This window comes from Apodemus sylvaticus, chromosome 6 (genome assembly GCF_947179515.1).
Source record: "Apodemus sylvaticus chromosome 6, mApoSyl1.1, whole genome shotgun sequence".
Lineage (NCBI taxonomy): Eukaryota > Metazoa > Chordata > Mammalia > Rodentia > Muridae > Apodemus > Apodemus sylvaticus.
This window is the reverse complement of record NC_067477.1, coordinates 144979166-144991925: the sequence shown is the minus strand read 5'-3', so window position 1 is coordinate 144991925 and position 12760 is coordinate 144979166.

Here is a 12760-nt window from a genome sequence, read left to right as displayed (position 1 = left end):
TGGTGTGGCGTGTACGTCTAAACGTGTAGCCTCAAAAGTGAACTTACAGGAGTATTTTCTTTCATCAAAATTTGTCAGAAAACCACGTTTTATGGAAATCCCGCATCGTGGAAATTATCTTGTTTTTCCTAAACAACACGTTGTAACTCGAAAAGCTTTGGTGCTGCGTGTATGTCTAAGCGTGTAGCCTCAAAAGAGAACGCACAGGAGAGTTTTCTCTCGAAAGAATATGTAAGAATACCGCGTTATAAGGAAATACAGTGTTGCAGAGTAAAGACAAATAAGTAAGTATTGGACACAATTTATGAGAAGAAGTAACGCATCGTAAAAAATAAGCTTGTATCTCCTAAACAACACGTTGTAACTCGAAAAGATTTGGTGTGACATGTACGTCTAAACATGTACCCTCAAAAGAGAACTCACAGGAGAATTTTCTTTCATCAAAATTTGTCAGAAAACACGTTTTAAGGAAATCTCGCATCGTGCAAAATTATCTTGTTTTTACTAAACAACACGGTGTAACTCGAAAAGCTTTGGTGTTGAGTGTTTGTCTAAGCGTGTAGCCTCAAAAGAGAACGCACAGGAGAGTTTTCTCTCGAAAGAATATGTAAGAATACCACGTTATAAGGAAATACAGTGTTGCAGAGTAAAGACAAATAAGTATATATTGGAAACACTTTAGGAGAAGAAATAACGCATCGTAAAAAATTTGCTTGTATCTCGTAAACAACACGTTGTAACTCGAAAAGATTTGGTGTGGCTCATACTTCTAAACGTGTAGCCTCAAAAGAGAACCCACAGGAGAACTTTCTTTCGTCAAAATTTGTCAGAAAACCACGTTTTAAGGATATCCCGCATCGTGCAAAATTATCTTGTTTTTCCTAAACAACTCGTTGTAACTCGAAAAGCTTTGGTGCTGCGTGTATGTCTATGCGTGTAGCCACTTAAGAGAAGGCACAGGAGATTTTTCTCTCGAAAGAACATGTAAGAATACAACGTTATAAGGAAATACAGTGTTGCAGAGTAAAGACAAATACGTACTTATTGGAAACACTTTACGAGAAGAAATAATGCATCGTAAAAAATTAGCTTGTATCTCCTAAACAACACGTGGTAACTCGAAAAGATTTGGTGTGGCGTCCACGTCTAAACGTGTAGCCTCAAAAGAGAACCAACAGGAGAATTTTCTTTCGTCAAAATTTGTCAGAACACCACGTTTTAAGGAAATCCCACATCGTGTGAACTTATCTAGTTTTTCATAAACAACACGTTGTAACTCGAAAGGTTTTGGTGTTGCCTGTATGTCTAAGTGTGTAGCCTCAAAAGGGAACGCACAGGATAGTTTTCTCTCGACAGAATATGTAAGAATACCACGTTATAAGGAAATACAGTGTTGCAGAGTAAAGACAAATACGTACGTATTGGAAACACTTTATGAGAAGAAATAACGCAACGTACAAAATTAGCTTGTATCTCCTAAACAACACGTGGTAACTCGAAAGGATTTGGTGTGGTGTGCACGTCTAAACGTGAAGCCTCAAAAGAGAACCCACAGGAGAATTTTCTTTCGTCAAAATTTGTCAGAAAACCACATTTTAAGGAAATCCCGCATCGTGCGAAATTATCTTGTTTTTCATAAACAACACGTTGTAACTCGAAAAGCTTTGGTGTTACCTGTATGTCTAAGTGTGTAGCCTCAAAAGGGAACGCACAGTATAGTTTTCTCTTGAAAGAATATGTAAGAAAACCACGTTTTAAGAAATACAGTGTTGCAGAGTAAAGACAAATACGTACGTATCGGAAACACTTTACGAGAAGAATTAACGCATTGTACAAAATTAGCTTGTATCTCCTAAACAATACGTTGTAATTCGAAAAGATTTGGTGTGGCGTGTACGTCTAAATATGTAGCCTCAAAAGAGAACACACAGGAGAATTTTCTTTCGTCAAAATTTGTCAGAATGCACGTATTAAGGAAATCCCGCATTGTGCGAAATTATCTTGTTTTTCCTACACAACACTTCGTAACTCGAAAAGCTTTGGTGTTGCGTGTATGTATAAACTTGTGGCCTCAAAAGAGAATGCACAGGAGAGATTTCTCTCGAAAGAATATATAAGAATACCACGTTATAAGGAAATACAGTGTTGCAGAGTAAAGACAAATACGTAGGTATTGGAAACACTTTACGAGAAGTAATAACACATCGTACAAAATTAGCTTGTATCTCCTAAACAACACGATGTAACTCGAAAAGATTTGGTGTGGCGTGTACGTCTAAACGTGTAGCCTCAAAAGAGAACTCACAGGAGAATTTTCTTTCGTCAAAATTTGTCAGAAAACCACGTTTTATGGAAATCCCGCATCGTGGAAATTATCTTGTTTTTCCTAAACAACACGTTGTAACTCGAAAAGCTTTGGTGCTGCGTGTATGTCTAAGCGTGTAGCCTCAAAAGAGAACGCACAGGAGAGTTTTCTCTCGAAAGAATATGTAAGAATACCGCGTTATAAGGAAATACAGTGTTGCAGAGTAAAGACAAATAAGTAAGTATTGGACACAATTTATGAGAAGAAGTAACGCATCGTAAAAAATAAGCTTGTATCTCCTAAACAACACGTTGTAACTCGAAAAGATTTGGTGTGACATGTACGTCTAAACATGTACCCTCAAAAGAGAACTCACAGGAGAATTTTCTTTCATCAAAATTTGTCAGAAAACACGTTTTAAGGAAATCTCGCATCGTGCAAAATTATCTTGTTTTTACTAAACAACACGGTGTAACTCGAAAAGCTTTGGTGTTGAGTGTTTGTCTAAGCGTGTAGCCTCAAAAGAGAACGCACAGGAGAGTTTTCTCTCGAAAGAATATGTAAGAATACCACGTTATAAGGAAATACAGTGTTGCAGAGTAAAGACAAATAAGTATATATTGGAAACACTTTAGGAGAAGAAATAACGCATCGTAAAAAATTTGCTTGTATCTCGTAAACAACACGTTGTAACTCGAAAAGATTTGGTGTGGCTCATACGTCTAAACGTGTAGCCTCAAAAGAGAACCCACAGGAGAACTTTCTTTCGTCAAAATTTGTCAGAAAACCACGTTTTAAGGATATCCCGCATCGTGCAAAATTATCTTGTTTTTCCTAAACAACTCGTTGTAACTCGAAAAGCTTTGGTGCTGCGTGTATGTCTATGCGTGTAGCCACTTAAGAGAAGGCACAGGAGATTTTTCTCTCGAAAGAACATGTAAGAATACAACGTTATAAGGAAATACAGTGTTGCAGAGTAAAGACAAATACGTACTTATTGGAAACACTTTACGAGAAGAAATAATGCATCGTAAAAAATTAGCTTGTATCTCCTAAACAACACGTGGTAACTCAAAAAGATTTGGTGTGGCGTGCACGTCTAAACGTGTAGCCTCAAAAGAGAACCAACAGGAGAATTTTCTTTCGTCAAAATTTGTCAGAACACCACGTTTTAAGGAAATCCCACATCGTGTGAACTTATCTAGTTTTTCATAAACAACACGTTGTAACTCGAAAGGTTTTGGTGTTGCCTGTATGTCTAAGTGTGTAGCCTCAAAAGGGAACGCACAGGATAGTTTTCTCTCGACAGAATATGTAAGAATACCACGTTATAAGGAAATACAGTGTTGCAGAGTAAAGACAAATACATACGTATTGGAAACACTTTATGAGAAGAAATAACGCAGCGTACAAAATTAGCTTGTATCTCCTAAACAACACGTGGTAACTCGAAAGGATTTGGTGTGGCGTGCACGTCTAAACGTGAAGCCTCAAAAGAGAACCCACAGGAGAATTTTCTTTCGTCAAAATTTGTCAGAAAACCACGTTTTAAGGAAATCCCGCATCCTGCGAAATTATCTTGTTTTTCATAAACATCACGTTGTAACTCGAAAAGCTTTGTTGTTGCCTGTATGTCTAAGTATGTAGCCTCAAAAGGGAATGCACAGTATAGTTTTCTCTTGAAAGAATATGTAAGAAAACCACGTTTTAAGAAATACAGTGTTGCAGAGTAAAGACAAATATGTATGTATTGGAAACACTTTACGAGAAGAATTAACGCATTGTACAAAATTAGCTTGGAGCTCCTAAACAATACGTTGTAATTCGAAAAGATTTGGTGTGGCGTGTACGTCTAAATATGTAGCCTCAAAAGAGAACACACAGGAGAATTTTCTTTCGTCAAAATTTGTCAGAATGCACGTATTAAGGAAATCCCGCATTGTGCGAAATTATCTTGTTTTTCCTACACAACACTTCGTAACTCGAAAAGCTTTGGTGTTGCGTGTATGTATAAACTTGTGGCCTCAAAAGAGAATGCACAGGAGAGATTTCTCTCGAAAGAATATATAAGAATACCACGTTATAAGGAAATACAGTGTTGCAGAGTAAAGACAAATACGTAGGTATTGGAAACACTTTACGAGAAGTAATAACACATCGTACAAAATTAGCTTGTATCTCCTAAACAACACGATGTAACTCGAAAAGATTTGGTGTGGCGTGTACGTCTAAATGTGTAGCCTCAAAAGAGAACTCACAGGAGAATTTTCTTTCGTCAAAATTTGTCAGAAAACCACGTTTTATGGAAATCCCGCATCGTGGAAATTATCTTGTTTTTCCTAAACAACACGTTGTAACTCGGAAAGCTTTGGTGCTGCGTGTATGTCTAAGCGTGTAGCCTCAAAAGAGAACGCACAGGAGAGTTTTCTCTCGAAAGAATATGTAAGAATACCACGTTATAAGGAAATACAGTGTTGCAGAGTAAAGACAAATAAGTACGTATTGGACACATTTTACGAGAAGAAATAACGCATCGTAAAAAATTAGCTTGTATCTCCTAAACAACACGTTGTAACTCGAAAAGATTTGGTGTGACGTGTACGTCTAAATGTGTAGCCTCAAAAGGGAACTCACAGGAGAATTTTCTTTCATCAAAATTTGTCAGAAAACACGTTTTAAGGAAATCTCGCATCGTGCAAAATTATCTTGTTTTTCCTAAACAACACGGTGTAACTCGAAAAGCTTTGGTGTTGAGTGTTTGTCTAAGCGTGTAGCCTCAAAAGAGAATGCACAGGAGAGTTTTCTCTCGAAAGAATATGTAAGAATACCACGTTATAAGGAAAAACAGTGTTGCAGAGTAAAGACAAATAAGTACATATTGGAAACACTTTAGGAGAAGAAGTAACGCATCGTAAAAAATTTGCTTGTATCTCCTAAACAACACGTTATAACTCGAAAAGATTTGGTGTGGCGTGTACGTCTAAACCTGTAGCCTCAAAAGACAACGCACAGGAGAACTTTCTATCGTTAAAATTTGTCAGAAAACCATGTTTTAAGGATATCCCGCATCGTGAAAATTATCTTGTTTTTCCCAAACAACACGTTGTAACTCGCAAAGCTTTGGTATTGCGTGTATGTCTATGCGTGTAGCCACTTAAGAGAACGCACAGGAGATTTTTCTCTCGAAAGAACATGTAAGAATACAACGTTATAAGGAAATACAGTGTTGCAGAATAAAGACAAATACATACTTTTTGGAAACACTTTACGAGAAAAAATAACGCTTCGTAAAAAATTAGCTTGTTTCTCCTAAACAACACGTGGTAACTCGAAAAGATTTGGTGTGGCGTGCACGTCTAAACGTGTAGCCTCAAAAGAGAACCAACAGGAGAATTTTCTTTCGTCAAAATTTGTCAGAACACCACTTTTTACGGAAATCCCGCATCGTGCGAAATTATCTTGTTTTTCATAAACAACACGTTGTAACTCGAAAAGTTTTGGTGTTGCCTGTATGTCTAATTGTGTAGCCTCAAAAGGGAATGCACAGGATAGTTTTCTCGCGACAGAATATGTAAGAATACCACGTTATAAGGAAATACAGTGTTGCAGAGTAAAGACAAATATGTACGTATTGGAAACACTTTATGAGAAGAAATAACGCATCGTACAAAATTAGCTTGTATCTCCTAAACAACACGTGGTAACTCGAAAGGATTTGGTGTGGCGTGCACGTCTAAACGTAAAGCCTCAAAAGAGAACCCACAGGAGAATTTTCTTTCGTCAAAATTTGTCAGAAAACCACATTTTAAGGAAATCCCGCATCGTGCGAAATTATCTTGTTTTTCATAAACAACACGTTGTAACTCGAAAAGCTTTGGTGTTACCTGTATGTCTAAGTGTGTAGCCTCAAAAGGGAACGCACAGGATAGTTTTCTCTCGAAAGAATATGTAAGAAAACCACGTTTTAAGGAAATACAGTGTTGCAGAGTAAAGACAAATACGTACATATCGGAAACACTTTACGAGAAGAATTAACGCATTGTACAAAATTAGCTTGTATCTCCTAAACAACACGTTGTAATTCGAAAAGATTTGGTGTGGCATGTACGTCTAAATATGTAGCCTCAAAAGAGAACACACAGGAGAATTTTCTTTCGTCAAAATTTTTCAGAAAACCACGTTTTAAGCTAATCCCGCATCTTGCAAAATCATCTCCTTTTTCCTAAACAACATGTTGTAACTCGAAAAGCTTTGGTGTTGCGTGTATGTGTAAGGATGGAGCCTCAAAAGAGAAGGCACAGGAGAGTTTTCCCTCGAAAGAATATGTAATAATACCATGTTATAAGGAAATACAATTTTGCAGAGTAAAGACAAATAAGTACATATTGGAAACACTTTACGAGAAGTAATAACGCATCGTACAAAATTAACTTGTGTCTCCTAAACAATACGTTGTAACTCGAAAAGATTTGTCGTCACGTGTATGTCTAAATGTGTAGCCTCAAAAGAGAACCCGCAGGAGAATTTTCTTTCATCAAAATTTGTCAGAAACCACGTTTTACGGAAATCTCGCATCGTGCGAAATTATCTTGTTTTTCCTAAACAACACGTTGTAACTTGAAAAGCTTTGGTGTTGCGTGTATGTCTAAGCTTGTAGCCTCAAATGAGATTGCACAGGAGAGTTTTCTCTCGAAAGAATATGTAAGAATACCACGTTATAGGCAAATATAGTGTTGCAGAGTAAAGACAATTAAGTACGTATTGGACACACTTTACGAGAAGAAATAAAGCATCGTACAAAATTAGCTTGTATCTCCTAAACAACACGTGGTAACTCGAAAGGATTAGGTGTGGCGTGCACGTCTAAACATGAAGCTTCAAAAGAGAACCAACAGAATAATTTTCTTTCGTCAAAATTTGTCAGAAAACCATGTTGTAAGGAAATCCAGCATCGTGCGAAATTATCTTGTTTTTTTAAAAACAACACGTTGTAACTCAAAAAGCTTTGGTGTTGCCTCTTTGTCTAAGTGTTTAGCCTCAAATGGGAATGCACAGGATAGTTTTCTCTTGAAAGAATATGTAAGAATACCACGTTATAAGGAAATACAGTGTTGCAGAGTAAAGACAAATACGTACGTATTGGAAACACTTTACGAGAATTAACGCATTATAAAAAATTAGCTTGTATCTCCTAAACAACACGTTGTAACTCGAAAAGATTTGGTGTGACGTGTACGTCTGAATATGTAGCCTCAAAAGAGAACCCAAAGGAGAATTTTCTTTCGTCAAAATTTTTCAGAAAACCAGGTTTTTAGGAAATCCCTCATCGTGCGAAATCATCTTCTTTTTCCTAAACAACATGTTGTAACTCGAAAAGCTTTGGTGTTGCGTGCTTGTCTAATCGTGTAGCCTCAAAAGAGAATGCACAGGAGAGTTTTCCCTCGAAAGAATATGTAAGAATACCGTGTTATAAGGAAATACAGTGTTGCAGAGTAAAGACAAATATGTACGTATTGGAAACATTTTACGAGAAGAAATAGCGCATCGTACAATATTTGCTTGTATCTCCTAAACAACACGTTGTAACTCAAAAATATTTGGTGTGGCTCGTACGGCTACACGTGTAGCCTCAAAGGAGAACCCACAGGAGAACTTTCTTTCGTCAAAATTTGTCAGAAAACCACGTTTTAAGGAAATCCCGCATCGTGCGAAATTATCTTGTTTTTCCTAAACAACACGTTGTAACTCGAAAAGCTTTGGTGTAAACAACACGTTGTAACTCGAAAATATTTGGTGTGGTGTTTACATCTAAATGCGTAGCCTCAAAAGAGAACCCACAGGAGAATTTTCTTTGGTCAAAATTTTTTCAGAAAACCACGTTTTAAGGAAGTCCTGCATCATGCGAAATTATCTTGTTTTTCCTAAACAACACGTTGTAACTCGAAAAGCTTTGGTGTTGCGTGTATGTCTAAGCATGTAGCCTCAAAAGAGAATGCACAGTAGAGTATTCTCTCGAAAGAATATGTAAGAATACCACGTTATAAGGAAATACAGTGTTGCAGAGTAAAGACAGATACTTACTTATTGGAAACACTTTACGAGAAAGAATAATACATCGTACAAAATTAGCTTGTATTTCCTAAACAACACGTTGTAACTCGAAGGATTTGGTGTGACGTGTAAGTTGAAACGTGTAGCCTCAAAAGAGAACCCACAGGAGAATTTTCTTTCGTCAAAATTTGTCAGAAAACCACGTTTTAAGGAAATCCCGCATTGTGCGAAATTATCTTGTTTTTCCTAAACAACACATTGTAACTCGAAAAGCTTTGGTGTTGCGTGTATGTCTAAACGTGTGGCCTCAAAAGATAACGCACAGGAGAGTTTTCTCTCAAAAGAATATATAAGAATTCCACGTTATATGGAAATACAGTGTTGCAGAGTAAAGACAAATACGTATATATTGGAAACACTTTACGAGAAGAAATAACGCATCGTAGAAAATTAGCTTGTATCTCCTAAACATCACGATGTAACTCGAAAAGATTTGGTGTGGCGTGTACGTCTAAACGTGTAGCCTCAAAAGTGAACTTACAGGAGTATTTTCTTTCATCAAAATTTGTCAGAAAACCACGTTTTATGGAAATCCCGCATCGTGGAAATTATCTTGTTTTTCCTAAACAACACGTTGTAACTCGAAAAGCTTTGGTGCTGCGTGTATGTCTAAGCGTGTAGCCTCAAAAGAGAACGCACAGGAGAGTTTTCTCTCGAAAGAATATGTAAGAATACCGCGTTATAAGGAAATACAGTGTTGCAGAGTAAAGACAAATAAGTAAGTATTGGACACAATTTATGAGAAGAAGTAACGCATCGTAAAAAATAAGCTTGTATCTCCTAAACAACACGTTGTAACTCGAAAAGATTTGGTGTGACATGTACGTCTAAACATGTACCCTCAAAAGAGAACTCACAGGAGAATTTTCTTTCATCAAAATTTGTCAGAAAACACGTTTTAAGGAAATCTCGCATCGTGCAAAATTATCTTGTTTTTACTAAACAACACGGTGTAACTCGAAAAGCTTTGGTGTTGAGTGTTTGTCTAAGCGTGTAGCCTCAAAAGAGAACGCACAGGAGAGTTTTCTCTCGAAAGAATATGTAAGAATACCACGTTATAAGGAAATACAGTGTTGCAGAGTAAAGACAAATAAGTATATATTGGAAACACTTTAGGAGAAGAAATAACGCATCGTAAAAAATTTGCTTGTATCTCGTAAACAACACGTTGTAACTCGAAAAGATTTGGTGTGGCTCATACTTCTAAACGTGTAGCCTCAAAAGAGAACCCACAGGAGAACTTTCTTTCGTCAAAATTTGTCAGAAAACCACGTTTTAAGGATATCCCGCATCGTGCAAAATTATCTTGTTTTTCCTAAACAACTCGTTGTAACTCGAAAAGCTTTGGTGCTGCGTGTATGTCTATGCGTGTAGCCACTTAAGAGAAGGCACAGGAGATTTTTCTCTCGAAAGAACATGTAAGAATACAACGTTATAAGGAAATACAGTGTTGCAGAGTAAAGACAAATACGTACTTATTGGAAACACTTTACGAGAAGAAATAATGCATCGTAAAAAATTAGCTTGTATCTCCTAAACAACACGTGGTAACTCGAAAAGATTTGGTGTGGCGTGCACGTCTAAACGTGTAGCCTCAAAAGAGAACCAACAGGAGAATTTTCTTTCGTCAAAATTTGTCAGAACACCACGTTTTAAGGAAATCCCACATCGTGTGAACTTATCTAGTTTTTCATAAACAACACGTTGTAACTCGAAAGGTTTTGGTGTTGCCTGTATGTCTAAGTGTGTAGCCTCAAAAGGGAACGCACAGGATAGTTTTCTCTCGACAGAATATGTAAGAATACCACGTTATAAGGAAATACAGTGTTGCAGAGTAAAGACAAATACGTACGTATTGGAAACACTTTATGAGAAGAAATAACGCAACGTACAAAATTAGCTTGTATCTCCTAAACAACACGTGGTAACTCGAAAGGATTTGGTGTGGTGTGCACGTCTAAACGTGAAGCCTCAAAAGAGAACCCACAGGAGAATTTTCTTTCGTCAAAATTTGTCAGAAAACCACATTTTAAGGAAATCCCGCATCGTGCGAAATTATCTTGTTTTTCATAAACAACACGTTGTAACTCGAAAAGCTTTGGTGTTACCTGTATGTCTAAGTGTGTAGCCTCAAAAGGGAACGCACAGTATAGTTTTCTCTTGAAAGAATATGTAAGAAAACCACGTTTTAAGAAATACAGTGTTGCAGAGTAAAGACAAATACATACGTATCGGAAACACTTTACGAGAAGAATTAACGCATTGTACAAAATTAGCTTGTATCTCCTAAACAATACGTTGTAATTCGAAAAGATTTGGTGTGGCGTGTACGTCTAAATATGTAGCCTCAAAAGAGAACACACAGGAGAATTTTCTTTCGTCAAAATTTGTCAGAATGCACGTATTAAGGAAATCCCGCATTGTGCGAAATTATCTTGTTTTTCCTACACAACACTTCGTAACTCGAAAAGCTTTGGTGTTGCGTGTATGTATAAACTTGTGGCCTCAAAAGAGAATGCACAGGAGAGATTTCTCTCGAAAGAATATATAAGAATACCACGTTATAAGGAAATACAGTGTTGCAGAGTAAAGACAAATACGTAGGTATTGGAAACACTTTACGAGAAGTAATAACACATCGTACAAAATTAGCTTGTATCTCCTAAACAACACGATGTAACTCGAAAAGATTTGGTGTGGCGTGTACGTCTAAACGTGTAGCCTCAAAAGAGAACTCACAGGAGAATTTTCTTTCGTCAAAATTTGTCAGAAAACCACGTTTTATGGAAATCCCGCATCGTGGAAATTATCTTGTTTTTCCTAAACAACACGTTGTAACTCGAAAAGCTTTGGTGCTGCGTGTATGTCTAAGCGTGTAGCCTCAAAAGAGAACGCACAGGAGAGTTTTCTCTCGAAAGAATATGTAAGAATACCGCGTTATAAGGAAATACAGTGTTGCAGAGTAAAGACAAATAAGTAAGTATTGGACACAATTTATGAGAAGAAGTAACGCATCGTAAAAAATAAGCTTGTATCTCCTAAACAACACGTTGTAACTCGAAAAGATTTGGTGTGACATGTACGTCTAAACATGTACCCTCAAAAGAGAACTCACAGGAGAATTTTCTTTCATCAAAATTTGTCAGAAAACACGTTTTAAGGAAATCTCGCATCGTGCAAAATTATCTTGTTTTTACTAAACAACACGGTGTAACTCGAAAAGCTTTGGTGTTGAGTGTTTGTCTAAGCGTGTAGCCTCAAAAGAGAACGCACAGGAGAGTTTTCTCTCGAAAGAATATGTAAGAATACCACGTTATAAGGAAATACAGTGTTGCAGAGTAAAGACAAATAAGTATATATTGGAAACACTTTAGGAGAAGAAATAACGCATCGTAAAAAATTTGCTTGTATCTCGTAAACAACACGTTGTAACTCGAAAAGATTTGGTGTGGCTCATACGTCTAAACGTGTAGCCTCAAAAGAGAACCCACAGGAGAACTTTCTTTCGTCAAAATTTGTCAGAAAACCACGTTTTAAGGATATCCCGCATCGTGCAAAATTATCTTGTTTTTCCTAAACAACTCGTTGTAACTCGAAAAGCTTTGGTGCTGCGTGTATGTCTATGCGTGTAGCCACTTAAGAGAAGGCACAGGAGATTTTTCTCTCGAAAGAACATGTAAGAATACAACGTTATAAGGAAATACAGTGTTGCAGAGTAAAGACAAATACGTACTTATTGGAAACACTTTACGAGAAGAAATAATGCATCGTAAAAAATTAGCTTGTATCTCCTAAACAACACGTGGTAACTCAAAAAGATTTGGTGTGGCGTGCACGTCTAAACGTGTAGCCTCAAAAGAGAACCAACAGGAGAATTTTCTTTCGTCAAAATTTGTCAGAACACCACGTTTTAAGGAAATCCCACATCGTGTGAACTTATCTAGTTTTTCATAAACAACACGTTGTAACTCGAAAGGTTTTGGTGTTGCCTGTATGTCTAAGTGTGTAGCCTCAAAAGGGAACGCACAGGATAGTTTTCTCTCGACAGAATATGTAAGAATACCACGTTATAAGGAAATACAGTGTTGCAGAGTAAAGACAAATACATACGTATTGGAAACACTTTATGAGAAGAAATAACGCAGCGTACAAAATTAGCTTGTATCTCCTAAACAACACGTGGTAACTCGAAAGGATTTGGTGTGGCGTGCACGTCTAAACGTGAAGCCTCAAAAGAGAACCCACAGGAGAATTTTCTTTCATCAAAATTTGTCAGAAAACCACGTTTTAAGGAAATCCCGCATCCTGCGAAATTATCTTGTTTTTCATAAACATCACGTTGTA